The sequence below is a fragment of the Lucilia sericata genome, unplaced genomic scaffold, assembly GCF_015586225.1.
Source record: "Lucilia sericata isolate MDLA Ls3-8-SP2 unplaced genomic scaffold, ASM1558622v1 Contig000445F_arrow, whole genome shotgun sequence".
NCBI lineage: Eukaryota > Metazoa > Arthropoda > Insecta > Diptera > Calliphoridae > Lucilia > Lucilia sericata.
The window spans coordinates 100,177-106,246 of NW_023994460.1; positions in this window are offsets into that span (position 1 = coordinate 100,177).

Genomic DNA, 6,070 nt, shown 5'->3' on the forward strand with positions numbered 1-6,070 from the left:
GCATTCAAAAGATCTATTACCAAATTTATTACTTTCACCCAACGCATTTAATACTTCGGCAGAATTCGACGACCAATTGCGCATACAAAATCCACCTTTAGCATGAACCTCACGCACGTTCAATGCCAACTCAATTGCTTCTTCAACCGTATTTACCGAATCAATGAAATCATCGACATAGTGTTGTTTCGTTATTGCATCTATAACCTTTTGATTTCTACCAAATTTCTCTGCATTTTTATTCCGTACAAAATGAGAAATGCAAGGTGAGCAAGATGCTCCAAATGTAAGCACGTTTAACTGGTAAACGAGTATAGAAACATCTTCATCCCACCACAAAAAACGTTGGGAACAAGCGTCCTCTTTTCGAACCTTTATTCTGTGAAACATTTCGGCAATGTCTCCGCATATTGCTATAGCACCTATTCTAAACTTAAACAAAATGTTTATAAGTGGTATTAGCAAATCAGGTCCTTTCATAAAAAAGTCATTTAGTGCATAATTTCCAGATTTTGCTGCAGCATCCCATACAAGACGAACTTTGTCGGGTTTATGAGGGTTTTTAACTATAAACGTTGGCAAATACCAAATTTTACCTCCACAGCATACTCAATTTTAAAATAGGTTACTGCTGCGTAAGCATCTTCACTAGCATCGACGAATGTGTGCATCTCCGCAATAAAGTTATGTTGTAAAGCTAGGGAGTAGCAACGTGGTATAGACACAGCAGCAATTGTTGGTAAATATGTTAGCCAGTTTCTCCACTTCCTATAAAGTTCTTCGTTAAGAGGTTGGTCCCAGTCAATTCCAGATCGCCATATCTCTTGAAGGATCACTTTTAGATATGACATAAAACATGCCACAAAGCCTAGTGGGTCAAATACAGACATCAATACTTGAAGTACTTCTCTTTTTGTAGGTATTATTTCTGAATTAAGTATTGGTCGCTTAAGCCTGACAAATTTTATATTCATTTTAAAGACGTCATTTTGTGGATCCCAGTATAGACCCAGAATCTTTTCCCACTGAGACGAGTTCTCGTTGCATTCAAAAGATCTATTACCAAATTTATTACTTTCACCCAACGCATTTAATACTTCGGCAGAATTCGACGACCAATTGCGCATACAAAATCCACCTTTAGCATGAACCTCACGCACGTTCAATGCCAACTCAATTGCTTCTTCAACCGTATTTACCGAATCAATGAAATCATCGACATAGTGTTGTTTCGTTATTGCATCTATAACCTTTTGATTTCTACCAAATTTCTCTGCATTTTTATTCCGTACAAAATGAGAAATGCAAGGTGAGCAAGATGCTCCAAATGTAAGCACGTTTAACTGGTAAACGAGTATAGAAACATCTTCATCCCACCACAAAAAACGTTGGGAACAAGCGTCCTCTTTTCGAACCTTTATTCTGTGAAACATTTCGGCAATGTCTCCGCATATTGCTATAGCACCTATTCTAAACTTAAACAAAATGTTTATAAGTGGTATTAGCAAATCAGGTCCTTTCATAAAAAAGTCATTTAGTGCATAATTTCCAGATTTTGCTGCAGCATCCCATACAAGACGAACTTTGTCGGGTTTATGAGGGTTTTTAACTATAAACGTTGGCAAATACCAAATTTTACCTCCACAGCATACTCAATTTTAAAATAGGTTACTGCTGCGTAAGCGTCTTCACTAGCATCGACGAATGTGTGCATCTCCGCAATAAAGTTATGTTGTAAAGCTAGGGAGTAGCAACGTGGTATAGACACAGCAGCAATTGTTGGTAAATATGTTAGCCAGTTTCTCCACTTCCTATAAAGTTCTTCGTTAAGAGGTTGGTCCCAGTCAATTCCAGATCGCCATATCTCTTGAAGGATCACTTTTAGATATGACATAAAACATGCCACAAAGCCTAGTGGGTCAAATACAGACATCAATACTTGAAGTACTTCTCTTTTTGTAGGTATTATTTCTGAATTAAGTATTGGTCGCTTAAGCCTGACAAATTTTATATTCACTTTAAAGACGTCATTTTGTGGATCCCAGTATAGACCCAGAATCTTTTCCCACTGAGACGAGTTCTCGTTGCATTCAAAAGATCTATTACCAAATTTATTACTTTCACCCAACGCATTTAATACTTCGGCAGAATTCGACGACCAATTGCGCATACAAAATCCACCTTTAGCATGAACCTCACGCACGTTCAATGCCAACTCAATTGCTTCTTCAACCGTATTTACCGAATCAATGAAATCATCGACATAGTGTTGTTTCGTTATTGCATCTATAACCTTTTGATTTCTACCAAATTTCTCTGCATTTTTATTCCGTACAAAATGAGAAATGCAAGGTGAGCAAGATGCTCCAAATGTAAGCACGTTTAACTGGTAAACGAGTATAGAAACATCTTCATCCCACCACAAAAAACGTTGGGAACAAGCGTCCTCTTTTCGAACCTTTATTCTGTGAAACATTTCGGCAATGTCTCCGCATATTGCTATAGCACCTATTCTAAACTTAAACAAAATGTTTATAAGTGGTATTAGCAAATCAGGTCCTTTCATAAAAAAGTCATTTAGTGCATAATTTCCAGATTTTGCTGCAGCATCCCATACAAGACGAACTTTGTCGGGTTTATGAGGGTTTTTAACTATAAACGTTGGCAAATACCAAATTTTACCTCCACAGCATACTCAATTTTAAAATAGGTTACTGCTGCGTAAGCATCTTCACTAGCATCGACGAATGTGTGCATCTCCGCAATAAAGTTATGTTGTAAAGCTAGGGAGTAGCAACGTGGTATAGACACAGCAGCAATTGTTGGTAAATATGTTAGCCAGTTTCTCCACTTCCTATAAAGTTCTTCGTTAAGAGGTTGGTCCCAGTCAATTCCAGATCGCCATATCTCTTGAAGGATCACTTTTAGATATGACATAAAACATGCCACAAAGCCTAGTGGGTCAAATACAGACATCAATACTTGAAGTACTTCTCTTTTTGTAGGTATTATTTCTGAATTAAGTATTGGTCGCTTAAGCCTGACAAATTTTATATTCATTTTAAAGACGTCATTTTGTGGATCCCAGTATAGACCCAGAATCTTTTCCCACTGAGACGAGTTCTCGTTGCATTCAAAAGATCTATTACCAAATTTATTACTTTCACCCAACGCATTTAATACTTCGGCAGAATTCGACGACCAATTGCGCATACAAAATCCACCTTTAGCATGAACCTCACGCACGTTCAATGCCAACTCAATTGCTTCTTCAACCGTATTTACCGAATCAATGAAATCATCGACATAGTGTTGTTTCGTTATTGCATCTATAACCTTTTGATTTCTACCAAATTTCTCTGCATTTTTATTCCGTACAAAATGAGAAATGCAAGGTGAGCAAGATGCTCCAAATGTAAGCACGTTTAACTGGTAAACGAGTATAGAAACATCTTCATCCCACCACAAAAAACGTTGGGAACAAGCGTCCTCTTTTCGAACCTTTATTCTGTGAAACATTTCGGCAATGTCTCCGCATATTGCTATAGCACCTATTCTAAACTTAAACAAAATGTTTATAAGTGGTATTAGCAAATCAGGTCCTTTCATAAAAAAGTCATTTAGTGCATAATTTCCAGATTTTGCTGCAGCATCCCATACAAGACGAACTTTGTCGGGTTTATGAGGGTTTTTAACTATAAACGTTGGCAAATACCAAATTTTACCTCCACTTTCTTTTAAAACACTATTTGGTAACCTGACAGCATAGTCTTTTTGTTCCAGGTTCAGAATTTGAGTTTTAAGATTTTCAGCTAGAATTGGATCCTTTTTAGCCTTTTTTTGAATACATTGCAGTCGATTTATAGCTGTTTGGAGGCTGTTTGGTAGGTTTGGTTGATCACGTTTCCACAAAAGCCCCACTTCGTATCGACCATCAATGAATTTACAAGTTTTTTTTCCAAAATATCAAGTGCTAATTGATCATCCTTTGAGAATAGATCTTCTACAGGTGGCGAAATACCCAAATTTTCATCGGAAAAGAATTGTTTAATAATATTATGAATCTTATCATCCTTGCTACAAGCGCATTTATGATAATTCAATTTTCCGCCTATATTAGAATTGCCACCACCAAATAGCGTCCAACCCAATCTAGTTTTACAAGCTACCGGTTGATGCCAACCACCCTCACAGATCTGTGTTGGCGTTATTAAATTTGGATTATTTACTCCAATAATCATCGATGGAACAACATTGTGATATCCTTCAAGTGGAACATTTTTAAGGTAGGGGTATTTTTCTTTTATTTTTTCTACATTCATATCCTCTACTGACAAATTTAAGTTTTGCACTGTATAAACATTGTTGATGGGAAAAATTTTAGAATTTACTTTCGTTGATGATACCTTCAAATTTAGTCGCTGTGAGTCGCTTTCGTAACGCGATATGTCACTAGTCCAACGAATACAAAGGGGATCTCTAATACCGTACACCTCTAAAACGTCTGCTACTTCCTTTTCCAAAAGGGTTAGAGATGACCCGTCATCCATTATAGCATAAATGTTTACAGATTTTTTGTCGTTGTACAAAGTTACAGGGACAATGCGAAAAAAGGATTCATCAACGGATTTGTGACTATTAAGTATACTTTCAGTGCTATCAGATGGTTGCTCGTTGTTATGCAGTAGCGAATTGTGATTAACGATACACCCATTCACTCCACAAGGCTTTTGGAACCAACACCTACGTCGGTGCTTTCCCAAACATATACGGCATAAATTTTTGGATTTAACAATATCCCACCTCTCCGTTACAGTCATATCTAAAAATTTAGCGCACTGAGCAATTTTGTGATCTTCGTTGCAAATTACGCACTGATGCGGCTGTTTTGGGGAGGTTGAATTTATGTGTGTATTAAGACGACCTTGCTTAGATGATTTATTGGCACTGTCGAAAACAGGAATAGTAACCCGGCATGTAGCCTCCGCTATGTCATACAACCAGTCTGAAAGGTGCAGCAAATTTGGGCGAGCAATATTTTTAGAAAACATAGCCCACTGCAGTAACGTATCGGTCGGTAATTTGTCCACCAGTTCCTGCAATAGAGTAGGATTAGTTAAATAGTCATCTAATTTTGAAGCACGTATCGTGGCGCAAATGTTTTTAACAGCAAATGCAAATTCTACTAATGTTTCAAGTTTACCCTTTTGAAGCGAAATTTTTCGAACTTCATCAATTAAATTTGTTAGCACACACTCTGGTCTACCAAAGTACATTTTCAAGGTTCTGATAATATCAGGACCAATATCGGGTAAAATCAAACAATTTCGCACAACTTCCCGTGCCTTACCATACAAACATTTCTGTAATCTGATAAGATTTTCTTCATTACTATAACCAGCTACCCGGGTACTCTGCTCAAAAGCACTGATAAATATTGCCCACTCCTTAGGGTCACCGTTAAATGCTGGTAAGTCTCTAGAGATAGACTGTCGAGCAACAAGTTGTGTAGTTGTAATATTATTAAAATTATTGTTTGTATTATTATCATTTGTAAACAAATGTGTGTTTTGTGAACCAGCTGTAAAGTTGTTTTGGTCATTAGCGTGAGGTATGTTCAGTGGTCGATCATTTACAAACGTCATATTAGTGCGGTTGACATTTGTACTTTGACATCGAGGCGCAGTAATATTTGGAATTGTTGAATATTCACAATAACGATGTGATTCACTGTTAATTATATTAGCAGATTGAGGTGAGTTTGTATGCTGACGATTGCTGCATGATTGTGAATTTATGCCTGGTGTTTGATTTGCGTTGATATTTTGAGAGTTATTCTGCATTCTGTTTATACTCACTGTTTGATAACAATTTTGCATACTCTGTGAATTCCTACAATTATTATTGCCTTCCACTGGCCATGCATTTGTTGTTTGTCTGTTGTGAATAAAGGGTTGACCCTCATTATTAGAACGAAGCAAATCGTATTTTCGTTGAAGATATTCTTTTCTTAATTGCATCTCCTCCTCAAGCTGTTGCAACTGAAGTTGTTTTTCAGCGCTTATATTTA